We start from the raw sequence: 14580 nt of genomic DNA on the forward strand, positions 1-14580 counted from the left end.
ATTGTCTTCCTTGGGGAGGTCTAAATATGCAAGAAATGTTAGTCTGGTTAGTCTTTAAAAGATTTTCTGTAAGAGCATGTTTTGGTAGAGCTCTAATAGCTCAAGCTAAGTTTTCCCAAGGACAATAGGTATGGACTTTGAAACTGCTAGAAATTCAGTAGAATACAAAAGAAATAAATAAGAGAGAAATGCAATACAGTCAATGCCTAAAGAATTTTCAAAGTATTGCCAAGCTTTGTGAAGGGTTTTATAGTTTAACTGACAAGTTTTGTTTTGGTGTATTTAATAGAGACGTCAATTTCCTCGCCTAAAATGAACTATCAAATTATATTATTATTATTGATTCTCAAAAAAAAAATTATATTATTATTTTAAAAAAAATGGTTTACTGTCTTACTCTTAGCTAAAATTTGGAGACTTGTCTTTGATAAAGATCACCTTTGGGCTCAAGTGTTTTGAAGAATCTCTTTATCTACCAAAAGGGCTCAATTTGTCTAATAACCGATCTACTAGGCTGGGAATGTTTTTGCTTAAGGGTTCGGATGGGTTGTTGTCAATGGGTGATTCATCAAATTTGGGCTTGATCAATTTATCCCGATGGGCCCAAGTATGGTTCTCATCCCAGGCCTACTTTACTTGAGTAAGAGAAAGACAACCATACAGTCAATGAAATTTCTTTTCCCATGACTATGAGTGAGGCTGGGCTTGGGATTGGCATTTATTGTATATGATTTTCCCACATAACTCCATAGGTCTCATGGTTAGATGAAATGGATTGGGCTTTTTTAGCTTAAGGTATGGGCCTACCACATTGGAAATTGGGAATTGTTATAAACCCACAATAAGAATTTATTCGGAACTTTAATTCTGAGATTTATGTGTACTAGCCGCGAATCCGCGTGTTGCGCGTGGTAATTATTTTTATAGTGGTTTTATTAAAAAAAATTATAATTTAAACTAATCTAATAATGAGTAATGTATTTCGTAATTATATTTTTATTTATTATAGGAACACTCATAAATGTAATATAAGAACAATCCAAAATACCAAAAAAACGTAAACTAAAAAAAAAAAAAAACTTAACAATGATTAATTGAACCAATATTATGATAAATTTTTTTTTTATAATCTATTAAGGTTATTTTCTTTGTAGAAATTATAATTTCGGCTGCCCAAAACATATTATCAAATAAACAATTATTAGCAAAATCTAAGAATTAAATTTCTATACATGCATTGTTATAAAATAATAATAATAAAAATAAAATTGCAAAAGTTAAAATTTGTCACCTATCCGGTTATTTTCGTTTGGCTAACCTTTGCTTTTCTTTAAATAAATGGCATTATAGAGTACTTCTAATACAACTATTAAGAGTACTTTGTCCACTACAAAGGATTAGAAAATAAACAAAAATTAGTAAAGTCTCACAGTTTAACATCTAAATTGAGCACTATAAAAAATCATACTATGTAACAGAATAAATACCAAATAATCCAAATCATGCTATTTAATAGAATAATATTATATTTTTATATGCTATATTTAATTCTTTAGAACGCAATAGGATAACATTTAAAAAACAAAAAAAATTTAAAAAAAAAAAAAAAAAACAACAACAACAACAACAACAACAATAACAATTTAAAAAACAAAACTAAATCACAATTTAAAAAACAAAACTAAATCACATTAACCCAAAATAGAGTTTTAAAGAATATAAAAAATTATCAACTTAAAATAGAGATGCAAGAAAAAAAAAAATCCACCAAAAAATTAAGAGAGAGAGAGAGAGAGAGAGAGAGGGAACCTTTTTTTTTTTGTAAGGGAAAACTATGCATAAAATAGAAAATATAGTGACAAATTTATAGTAAAAGGGTGTGAATAAGAACAGACAAAAATAAAGGAAGATGAAGGGAAAGAGGGAGAATGATATTAATATAGAGGGTAGTGGGGAGATGAAAAAGTGAAGGAGGAAAAAAGATTGAAGAAGTAGTGGGGAGATGAAATGGTAAGGGAAAGAAAAAGATTGGAGAAGTGTAAATAGGGTGATAGTAAAAGTAAATAAATAAATAATGGGCTGGATTTATTATAAGGTGATAGTGGAAGTAAATAAATAAGTAGTGGGCTGCATTTATAAGGCTGAAAATTGTAAAAACCATTTTAAAAATGTAGGACAAATTATATTTAAAAAAAAAAAAAAAAGAATGGCGTGGCAGCTGATGTGCAGCGTTTAGTAATATATAGATATAGGAACAATCATAAATGTAATATAAGAACAATCCAAAACACCAAAAAAACATAAACTAAAAAAAAAAAAAAAACTTAACAATGATTAATTGAACCAATATTATGATAAAATTTTGTTTTTGATAATCTATTAAGGTTATTTTCTTTGTAGAAATTATAATTTCGGCCGCCCAAAACATATTATCAAATAAACAATTATTAGCAAAATCTAATAATTAAATTTGTATACATGCATTGTTATTAAATAATAATAATAAAAATAAAATTGCAAAAGTTAAAATTTGTCACCTATCCGGTTATTTTCGTTTGGCTAACCTTTACTTTTCTTTAAATAAATAGCATTATAGAGTACTTCTAATACAACTATTAAGAGTACTTTGTCCACTACAAAGGATTAGAAAATAAACAAAAATTAGTAAAGTCTCACAGTTTAATATCTAAATTGAGCACTATAAAAAATCATACTATGTAACAGAATAAATACCAAATTATCCAAATCATGCTATTTAGTAGAATAATATTATATTTTTATATGCTATATTTAATTCTTTAGAACGCAATAGGATAACATTTAATAATCAAAGATAATAATTAAAAAAAAAAAAAAAAAAACAACAACAACAATTTAAAAAACAAAACTAAATCGTATTAACCCAAAATAGAGTTTTAAAGAATATAAAAAATTATCAACCTAAAGTAGAGATGCAAGAAAAATAAAAAAATCCACCAAAAAATTAAGAGAGAGAGAGAGAGGGAACCTTTTTTTTTTTGTAAGGGAAAACTATGCATAGAATAGAAGAGATAGTGACAAATTTATAGTAAGAGGGTGTGAATAAGAAGAGATAAAAATAAAGAAAGATGAAGGGAAAGAGGGAGAATGATATTAATGTAGAGGGTAGTGGGGAGATGAAAAGGTGAGGGAGGGAAAAAGATTGAAGAAGTAGTGGGGAGATGAAATGGTAAGGGAAAGAGAAAGGTTGAAGAAGTGTAAATAGGGTGATAGTAGAAGTAAATATATAAATAGTGGGCTGGATTTATTATAGGGTGATAGTGGAAGTAAATAAATAAGTAGTGGGCTGCATTTATAAGACTAAAAATTGTAAAAACTATTTTAAAAATGTAGGACAAATTATATTTTAAAAAAGAAAAAAAAAATAATGTGGTAGCAGCATTAAACGCTACGCTTCAGCTTTTAATAATATATAGATTTGGCAATTGTCTGATTTGGGAATATGCAATGGCCTTATTGAATGTAATATTTTGTGATTTTTAATCTTTAAATGTCATCCAAACTTCTTCTCAAAAAAAAAAAAAAAATTATATATATATATATATATATATACATATCCAAACTGACAAAAGAAATTCCTAAAACCTATCTTTCCACAACTGGCTTTTAACTTCTGCCTTATTGACCATAGGGCAAGGTTGCACACTCCACAATAAAGGTTGTTAAATGTGAAACACACATCCACACATATTCACAATCTTGAATTGTGTTTGTAGCGAATACAAATTTTTAATTTTTGATTCATCCATATTAGTTTGATTGTTGAACATGACAAGTTAACCCCATAAGAAATAGGACTAATTTGTCACACACGAATTTGCATGCACAATCATGCAAGTGTCTCTAAGGAAATACAACTGAAATTTTTGCTTCATCCATTTAAAGTTGATTGTTAAACATGAAAAATTAGTGTACATAGCAAAAGCATTTGTGAAAATGGATTAAGCATACAGTTATTGTAAACAGTGAAGTGCAATTACCAGTTATTGTTTCCCATTGTACTATTAGCATTTTCCAACAAATGATGCCTTTTAAATCTCGTACCAATTGTTTGACAAGGGTGCTTGAAAAAGCATAAGAATTTATAGCTACACATCTTTATTGAAGAGGAAATGAGTTATGCATAGCATAAGTAGTCAAGAAAGATGACAGAAAAAACACAGTTGTGGAACTCTAATAACAACCCAAGCAGTGGTAGAGAAGCTCTAGATTGAGACACTATTAGGAATTCCCATGCCAGTTAGTCCACCTTCACTAGTGGGATAGAGCAAAGTAAATGGCACCTTCACAGGTCCAACTCGGTTTTTCCATTTCTTATCATTGTTCATTGTCATAATTCTATCCTCAATTTCAGCAAGCTTCTTTCCAAATCTCTAAAAGGCTTCTAATGGCTTTGTGTCAAAGGTCCATTCAGGAGTATCTCTCTGCCCAAGATAGACTTCATCTGTAGAATGCCTTGACAAGATTTCTATACGGGAAATACCAATAAGTGTGGGGCGCTGGGCAGTGATTGTTTTCAAGTAAACCTTATCAAGGTCTAATTTGAGTTCTTTATATTCAGGAGTGCCTACTTCAGGCATGAATCTCCGGCTTATTGTTGGCCAGTTTGGGAGGTATCCTGCATAAGGGTACTGTCCAAAGTTAACTGCTGCATGGAGAACAGAAGCAATCCATATAATGATTGTGCATGTTTCAACAAGCTCTTCACGCGTCTGCATTTTAGGCCACCAGGGCTCATCTTTCTTGTCACCATGACCCTTCTCTCTGAGTTCCTTCCACCAGGATTGGAGTAAAGCATCTTTCTGAACTATGCTATCAGTCTCATAGTAGAAGGAACAATAGTCTTCAACCCATGATTTAATTGCTGACCAGATTTCAAGACCATCAACAGCATATGGATAGTCCTCAATCACTAAGCGGAGACCATGTGGCGAATTTGAATCCTTAACTGCCATTCCTCTGAATCCAGCAAAAGATGTAGCATGTCATTTGAAAAAAGATCATAACAATAAATGTTTTCAGTTTATATGTACTAGTTTAGGCCTTTAAAAAAATTAGACATCTAAAATTTGAAGGTTAGGCCTCTACACCAATAAGATAACCTAAAATTGAAGTCTTAAATTTTGCCTCAACCTTTCTTTAAACATTATGCATTTGTGGATTGTATTATTTAGCCATTTTGAACTACATTTAGTGCTAATTCTGGTTTCCATGTAGGAAATATTCACACTGCATTTCTAATTTAAGTTACTTATAATGCCAGATATCTCATACACCATGAATATGTCATTATGTTTTGCAGTGTAAGATTTACCTCTTGATGAGGTTTGCAGGAAGTGCTTGCTCAGGGAAATCCCAGTCCTTATAAACTACCGATGACATCTCCATTGAATACTTTGCTGGAAAAACTGTCAACTCCAGAAGCCCACCACCATTAATGAGGATCTGCTGAGCGAATGCATTTATATTCATGGTGTCATGGAAATGAGGTTGTAAAAGCTTGTAAATTGGATGAAGCACACTCAGCTGCCTGTTTGTTGCTATCACAAATGGCTCAATCACTGCGTGGGTATTTAACCTATGACCAATACAAAAGGCATTTAAAAACTCATTTTAAAATATAGACAAGTATCATTTCCTAGGCTTTCGTTGACAGAGGTATACCAATGGCTAATTAGCTGATGGTAGCCTGAGTCATTAACAGCAACATAAGCTTTTGCCAGTTGCCAAATAGACCTTCAATTCCTTGTTCAGCTGGTGTGTATACTTTGCTAATGGCACCAAATTGGTCTCCTTCAGGATGGGGCAAGCTTAATTCAATCGCCAATGGCTTCAAAGCACCATCATTTTTCAGGAAAAGGAGTGTCCTGCAGGCATATGTCTTTGTGGAAGTTGAATTTATCCGCCTCAAGTAAGGCATGAAATCATCGTGGTGATCCAATATGAATAACTTGTTCTTCTTGATTGCCTATAACCAAATTCATGTTAATCATTATTAGTTAATGTTTATAAGAGTAAATTAGCTAACTGTATTTACAAAACAACTGCAAACTACTATACCCAAAGTATTGTGTGGAATAAATGAACCAAGGAACATTACCTCCTCAATGGTGAGTCCATCTATGTTATTTTCTGTGTGTTCTTTGGCAATTGTACTGTTTTGATCTCCATACACTTCAGGATCTAGCTTGATTGTGGGTGGGAATTCCTGCAATAATTTAGAAGCATCATTATTAAAACTGAAACACATTGATCCTCCATTTGAAAGTTGAGATGATGGAGGAAAAGAAATATAAATTTGGCACCCAGAATAAAGAATCTAAAACAAATGGAAGCTTAACTTTGAGGCGACCAATGTTGACAGGGTTTACTCCAGCCAGCATCTCTCTTGCAAATTCTTCATCAGTCCTCCATGCAGACCTATTTTCTGCTCCAAGTCAAGGAAACAAAGCAATTCAATTCAAAGAAAAAGCACTTCAAGAATCATAAATCTGCAAGCTTTTGAATCTGTCACCAAAAATGGCTGTGCCATGGAAAAAGATATGATACCTTTAATCACTTGGGGCATTGGGTATTTGAGGAGTCCTTCACCATCTGTGGGGAAAACTTCCTTGAGCATCTCCGCGGGGATGTTGTCTCTAATATTTTTAACTGCACCTTCAAGCAACTTAATTCCTCCTTCATAGAGTTTAAGTACATCATGCAAACTGTCAAACTCATTTGGAGTGCTGTCAAATAGAGATTCTAGCTCAGGTTTCAGGAACTGGCTTATCGATTTCAGTGCATAAGCAAGGAAGTCTGACAGCTTCAAGTGACCAAATCGTTCGTCTCTTGGAACATAAATGTTTAAGCTCATAAGAAGCTTCATCCTGCTCTCACTGTTAGGATCTGTTACAATTATAACAAAGAAATCTTAATGATGATTATAGCAACAGACAATGAAATCACTCCAACTTTTCAGTGAAAAACACATTCTGATTTCATTACTAAGAATACATTAATGAATCTAATTGTCAAAATTATTCATGATACTATGACAGAATTATTTGTCATATTAACTGCCATTGCTAGTAACTACAAAAATTCTAAACAAGTGACTGAAAATTAAATTGAAATGTCTAACCTGTCTTCGTTGGTGGTCGCCCAGTTCTTCCCCTACGAGGGTAAGGGTACTCACTAGAACCTCCGAGAACTGGATGGGCATATTTGGAATTTTTATCTGGATCCCCCAAGTCATTGTAGTAAGCATAGTCATACACCCTGTCCCATTCCTGAAGCTCTCCTGTTTCATCTCCTCTCAAGTCCACTAGTTCTTTTTCTCGGAGCTTTAGCAGTGGCACTGGTGTTTCACTTGGAAGATATGTCTGCAAAAATGTAATTGCTTCAACTTGTTACTATATGATGTAGTTCACAGTCAGAACACCTAGCTTATGCCAAGTTAGAGCTGTCATAAACTTACCATCAGTCACAGCATTAAGTTTTCTGGGGTAAATTTAAACTATTAGGAAGAACAACTTGTAGCTGGTCTTCTCGATGACCCTATATGTACATCAACTTTTGGATGCAAGTTCATATCATATTTCAGTTGGCAGCTACATGTGATTTAGCTGAAATTGTGCTTGCATCTTGCTTGCATAAGTTACAACAACTAAACAAGGGTGTGTTTCAATAAACTTGTGGGAGGTTTCACTTCAAACAACTATAGTTTGTGCTATACTTGTATTTGTCACTATTTCTTTTCTTGTGGTTTTAAGTACAATATTTGGAAACTTTGGAACAGCATGATCAATGCATAAATCCTCATATAATTTATTACCTTGTTGGAGAAGAAAACACAGTCCTTTCCGTATTTGTCTGCAGGATAAACCCATGAATTGCAAATAAAATGGACTCTGCCTTGACCTGGTACATCTTCAAGCGTAAGACTTTTAAGATAGAACTCACTGTGATGGTTGTTTTTTTTATTAAAAATGCTCCTGGAACTCCTATTTCATTGTCCCAGTCAAAGGTAACCTTGAATTAAGACTCTCTTGATGTTAAGGAGGTGATTGTGGTTATCCAATTTTCCAAATATGCTGGCCTTCCAAGTTTCCCTTGCAACCCATTTGCTACAAAAACATATCAAACACAATAATTGGTCTTATAATGACCCAGAAGCCAATAACTAAATCATCAATTAGAGAAATTTCATTAAATTTGTCACTAGCAAAAGCTGGTATGGACCCATCAAAGAAATAATGCAGAGCTACATAAGATTGGTCATGAACATCCAAAATCTTGTTTATGAGTCCTTTGTATGTTTAGTGTGTTCCAATTTGGTCCAAACCTGCAATGTCTAATTACACTATAGAATTAGCGTAGCGCTTTTTTTTAGAAGATAATGTAGCGTTTCTATATGTTCAAGCCACTTTGTGAGTGAGCCTTACTGTCTTAAAGTCTTAACAACCAGCTTATGCAACAATTTGCCATGACCAAGCAGTTGATGATTAAAAATCATAAATATGGTTTTGAAAATTGCATTAAGTCACTAAATATTTTACTTAATTTGATCTGAATAATGGTTATTTTTTTTAATAATTCGTTAGTTGGGGTAGTTGGAAAACCGGAAGATGCCAACCAATTGAATTAGAAGGTCTTGACTCAACTACTTTAAGTTTCTCTAAATAATGAATAGGGATCCATTAAAAAGAATATTATTCATTTTTACATTTTTCAAGTGTTGTTGGGTGCAGCTTTTTTTTTTTTTGGTTGAAGATACTGAGTGCAGGTTTAGTAATATACAATATAAACACTTTCTAACAAATACAATAATTAAGATACATTGGCTTAAAACTAATTCTACACTTTTAGTAAGCACAAAGGCAATAGAAGAAAAAGTGACTTTTTATTCTTTCACATCAACTTTTATATTCTAAATGTGGACATGATTTTTCAAGAAAAAAAGTGTACATTATTCTCGAGAAATTTATAACATAATTGGTTGGCACCAAAAGATGTTGACATTATTATTTGGAGTTTTGTAACTTAATTGGTTATCACCTCCAAGTGTTTTTCTGATAGTTCAAATCAAATTTTTATCTCCATTATTACTATCGAATTATCAAAAAATAAAAATATATGGACATTATCTTTTTCCCTTTTTAAAATGTGTACACTGGTACATAAATTGTGGATATTTATTTAAAATAATCGACTTAAATGAATGTAAGATAATATTTTGCCTAAAAAACAGCCCTGACTAGAAGAATTGGTCGTTTTGGACTAGATATTGAGTACAGTAAGAGTATAGTGCAAGTGACAATCACAAACGTGGCCTATTTAACAAGTCTTCAGCACATTTTTCGTTCCATTCAAGAATGTAAATATATATATATATATATATATATATGATTTCCATTTTCGTTCTAAAAAATGAATTAAAGAAAAAAGAAGAAGATGATAAATTGATAATGATGATAAATTATAATAAAAAAATAAAAATAAAAAGAAGAAGAAGAAGAAGAAGAAGATAGTTTTGGTTTGTTTACACTGTTTCTTTTAATAACACGATCACCATTAGAAAACCAATAGCTTAAGACAATTCAACAAGAAAAAAAATATCATAAAGAAAAGAAAGAAAGAACCAAAAGTAGAACTTGTTATGAACAATGGAGGAAAAAAGAAAGAACTAACCAGGGTCACCATTAACAGCACTTATGAGCTGAAAAGAAACCTTTTGGCCTAACAACTCATGGAAACCATCAAGAACAGAGGCATTGAAATCATTGAAGTCCAAAACATTCTTTTTCATCAACACCACTGTCCCTTCAATCTTCTTCTTCCATTTTCATCTTTATCTATTAATGCTTTGAATCTGTTGATGATGTTTCGAAGCATCTCTAATAACTGGTTCAAGCATAAGAAAAGAATATGATAAAGAAAGTTTTGTTTTTAGGGAAAAATAATAATTTTGTTGGATGTGAGAAATGTAATGAGAAGATTTTGTGGTATTTATAGAGAGAGAAGATTGGAAAAAAAAAAGTGGCATTTCACAAAAAAAGCTTCATTTGTGCATGTGAGGGTACGTTCCTCTTAATTTTCCTATGCAAAGACTTTGGTGCCATTTTTTATTTTTAGTTTTATGAATTTATCTTAAATCAATTTTGTATTCTCTTCTAGGGAGTACTTTGACACTTTGTTCTTGTACTTTGACACTTGTTCTTTACTATGTTCTTGTACATAATTTCTTTGAGTGACTAAGATAATCTTCTAACGTTTGGGAATTAGCTTAGATTGTAGTAGCTATATATGATTTTATTGGTATAGAGAATAAGGTTTTTGAGGGTTTTAAGGTTAGAGACTTTTTGGATTCTCTTACGGTCTTACTTGTAAGGACCAACTTAAACATGTATATATTTTCAAAAAAAAAAAAAAAATTAGTTTACGAAATATTTTTAAAAACTTTTTATTAAAAAAAAAAAAACATAATGTATATTTTTGACAACTTTTTATACTTCTTGTGAATGTGGTATTAAAATTTTTCTAAAATAAATTAATATTCTAAAGACACACACTAACAAAAACAAAAAAAACCGCAATCTCTTTTTACATTAGCGACTTTTTAAGTCAACAATAGCCTGAAAAGCGGTGTACAGAAACGGTAATCGCAAACCCGTCACAAAACAAGTCAAGAAAACGCGAAAAATATGAATCTGTAAAGTCAAAAAGAATCGCCTCAATAAGTCTCAAATGTTTCACTCACTCTAATTGTTGCCTCTATCTTTTCGGAGGTGTTACGTTTTTGGGACAACAAATAATTAATTAGCTACATCAGGGCCACTAGTTTAGCTTTTACTAGATTGCTATCACTGAAACTGTAACAAAGCTTAGAGCCTTATAACTTTTTGAAAGGTATGGAGGAAAATCATATTCATACATAATTTTTTGTTTAAGCATTATTATATATTTTTTTCCATGTTATCAAAAAAAAAAAAAATTTTTCCATTTAATTATTAGACTGATCTTCTATTGTTGTAACAACAACGTATTAAATACTAAAGTGTTGAGAACTTTTTAGCTTTACTAACGTGTAACATTTTTACGCTACCGCGACTCTAAATTTCTTTTCATGGAGCTATTGCAGCAAATATAGTGCAATTTGTGGTTAATTTGCTAATGGATAATTCCAAGCTTCTCCATTTTTATTGGTAATAGTCCTAAATCTACATAAAACAGGAGAATATATAATTATTTTGAGATATGATATAATGTATAATTTATTATCTAAATTTTATTGTAGTGTTCTCCCTAAATTTAAAAAATTTCTAAAACAAATTTCTATCATTCTCTTGATGAGATTATCATAATAATAAAAACTTATCATATAATTACAATTGATATTTCTCAAATAATTGATAGTACTCTCAACTCAAACCACTGACAAAACTAGGATTTAAACCTAGGGCAAGGGGCTAAAATTCTTTGTTTGAAAATTTTTGAAAATTGGTATGTCAATACTAGAGGTTAACAATGTTGCAGGAGTAAAATATTATGTTGGTCCTTAAACTTTATCAAAAGTTTGTTTTCATCCCTAAACTTTAAAAAGTTCTTTTTTCATTTCTAAATTTTGTAAAGAGTTTTTTTTTTTTTTTTTTCAATAGTTTAGACTTTAGAGATAAAAATAGGGATGAAAAACAAACTAAAATCAATAGTTTTGTAGCTCAACTAAAACTTCCTAGTGTGTCCAACAAAAGTTCAAATCTCCACTCATTCTTGTTGTAACTTGTAACCATCTTAAAAATGAGAGGTTCTATCTTCTAGGTTCTTTGATTGGATTGGGGTTGAACCGATTCTTTAATCTTTTCACATTAATTTTTTTTTAAATCAATTTAGTAATTATTTTCACATTATTATGTACCTAATACAGAAAACGATGTAGAATGTGATTTGAAAAAAAGATCATAAACATAAATTTTTCCATTTTTTTTTTTTTTGGGTACTGATTTAGGCCTTCAGACCAATAAGACAACCAAAATTTGAAGTTTTGGCCTTTACGCCATTAAGATTAAGGATGCTGATCTTGAAGCCATCAAGATTTAAGAGCCTTTTAGATGATATTGTGGAAAATGGAATGATAAAAAACTCTAATTTTCATTTGTTTAGTTGACAAGACTAACATAAGGGTGGAAAAGGTAATTTATATGAATTTACAAATGATTTTTTTTTTTTTATTATTCCATTTTGATCTTTAACCTTAGTCAAAATTTCGAATAGACAATATAGATGACTCCATTAATACACAAATAACTTGAAGATGTGGATACTAATTAACTCAACTTGTAAAGTCTCTGATAATTGAATAAGAAATCTAGAGTTCAATCTCCACCTAAAACAAAAATTGATTGGTGTCTTGGCTTGATAATAGAGAATTATTGTTAGGAGCGAATACCATAAGTTAAAAATTTCTCATAAAAAAAAAAAAAAAAAAACTTTTAAGGCAAACATTCATTGACCATTTAATAAAAATTAATTAAAAAAAATTAATATCTTACTGGCGAGTTATACTTGGACCGTAGTTCCAAGCATCATTTGTGTATGTGTGTTATTATTACAGAACGTGGTTTTTTATATGATATGAACATAATTGTTATTTGTTAAATACCAATGTGGCAGGTGGTCTAGTGGCCAATCCTTTGGCCAATAAAACTTAGATCTTGGGTTTGAGTCCGTCTGATCCCTACAAGTGAGTGCATTGGTGCTTATCTTCCTTTGTGTTGTTTTATGTTTACAACAACAACCAAAAAAATAAAAAATAAAAAATAATTGTTAATTTGTTACAATTATTTACCATTTGAAAAGACCAATGTTGATTTCAATAGCATTGGATTTGAAACTTATATTGTTTGTTTTATAATGATTACTTTTTATCATCATATTTTAAAACATTGATGAGCTTCCTTCGAAAAGGGGATACAAATTGATGGGCTTTATTTTTGTGTATGCTTGAATACAAAAATCTCTAATTCAATAATAAGAAACTTTATGAGTCGATTACTTTTAGAGATAATTGCTAGTAATAATAGTCATTTCACATTGGACTAAAATTTCCAAATCTGTTGAATTGTAACCCATGTTTATGGTAGTTTTTTTTAAAAAAAAAAACCTCAAATTTTTTAAGTATAAATGTGTTTTTGTTAACTTTCAACAAATTAGAAAATAAGTAAAAAACTAATCCAAATGCCCATAATAGTTATTATTAATATCACTGTTGAAGATAAGCTTTTTTTAGGGGATAAAATAAGCTATTGTTTGGTATAACTCTGAAGACAACTTTTCTCATGACTTGCTAAAATGACTAATTGTGAGTTGTGGGTTCATATAAAAGTGATTATCAACTAAAACCACCACTCGGTTGTAGAAAAAAAAAAATGTCGTGGCAAAAGTTATGTAGATAGAAAAGTTGCATTGTTAATGGACTGTGAAAGAAACCTTATGAAAGTAATTGAATTATAAGAAATTACAAACCGGTGGAACGCTGGACATGGACAACTAATTAATGATGAATCTTTCTTGAAATCTTGTTCTGTTTCTCAAATCTTTTTGCATTTTAGGTCAATTACTTTGAACTTGATAATTTCTTGAACCCAATTGTGAGGGAAAGCATTTCCTGATACCTCAAAAGTCAATAATATCTAGCCATTGCACTGCCATCACCTTGACGCAGTCATAAATAAGGATATTTATTTCCCAATCAAACAAACTTTGCCTTGTTAAACTGTTCAGCTGTCCCGTGTGCAGTGTGCTTGTTGTTGATTATCTCTCATCAACAGGCTTAAAGGATTGAAGAATTTTTTTTTTTTTTGGTTGAGAAAAAGGATTGAAGAATTTAAACCACTGCTGCTACTAAAAAGTTCTTTAAATGAGTTGCAATATATGAAGTGCAATGTAGTTATTTATATTACAAGGATTAATAATTTTTATTTTTTGGTAAAGTAATTAATGAACGGAAAAGTTAGCAAATGTCCTAAAAGTATTAGTTTAAAAATTATTTTTAGAAACTTTTCATAGAAAAAGAAAAATTAATTGATTTTTTTTTTTTTTACATCTTTTTATATTTCTTAAAAAGAAGTATCTTTTCTCCCTGTTTGTCAGGGGGTCTCTCTGTTGCTAAGGAAAGCGGGTTTCTCCCTGTTTCTCTTAGTGCAGTAGAAGTTGTTTTGTCCCTTACTTTCGTAAGGAGAGTTTGTTTCAGTTTTTGTCTTGTTCTGTCTCTGTTTCTTTTCTCTGTCTCTCCCTCTTGTGACACCCCTGTGTCCCTTGAGCTAGTGGTTTTTCCTTTTCTTTTGGGGTCTTAAGAAACAGTCTTCTTTTCTCCTTTCTTCTCTTCTATCCGTCTCTCCCATTACTCTAATGGAGGACTTAGCAAACACATGGAATAGACTTTCTTTGTCGGATAGAGAGCAAAAGGGTTACGTCCTCCAATCTGACCATCGCACGGGGGAATATCTGTTGGCTGCTAAATTTTTAACCCCTCGCTTTCTTATCATGAATGTCGTGGCTAAA

At 31.1% G+C, this 14580-nt stretch overlaps 1 pseudogene; it reads right to left on the minus strand.

The window, feature by feature from the left end:
- Positions 1-4244: 4244 nt before the first annotated feature.
- On the minus strand, positions 4245-9867 carry LOC115981621 (annotated as a pseudogene).
- Between the last annotated feature and the right edge of the window lie 4713 nt (positions 9868-14580).

This window comes from Quercus lobata, chromosome 3 (assembly GCF_001633185.2).
Source record: "Quercus lobata isolate SW786 chromosome 3, ValleyOak3.0 Primary Assembly, whole genome shotgun sequence".
In the NCBI taxonomy this organism is placed as follows: domain Eukaryota; kingdom Viridiplantae; phylum Streptophyta; class Magnoliopsida; order Fagales; family Fagaceae; genus Quercus; species Quercus lobata.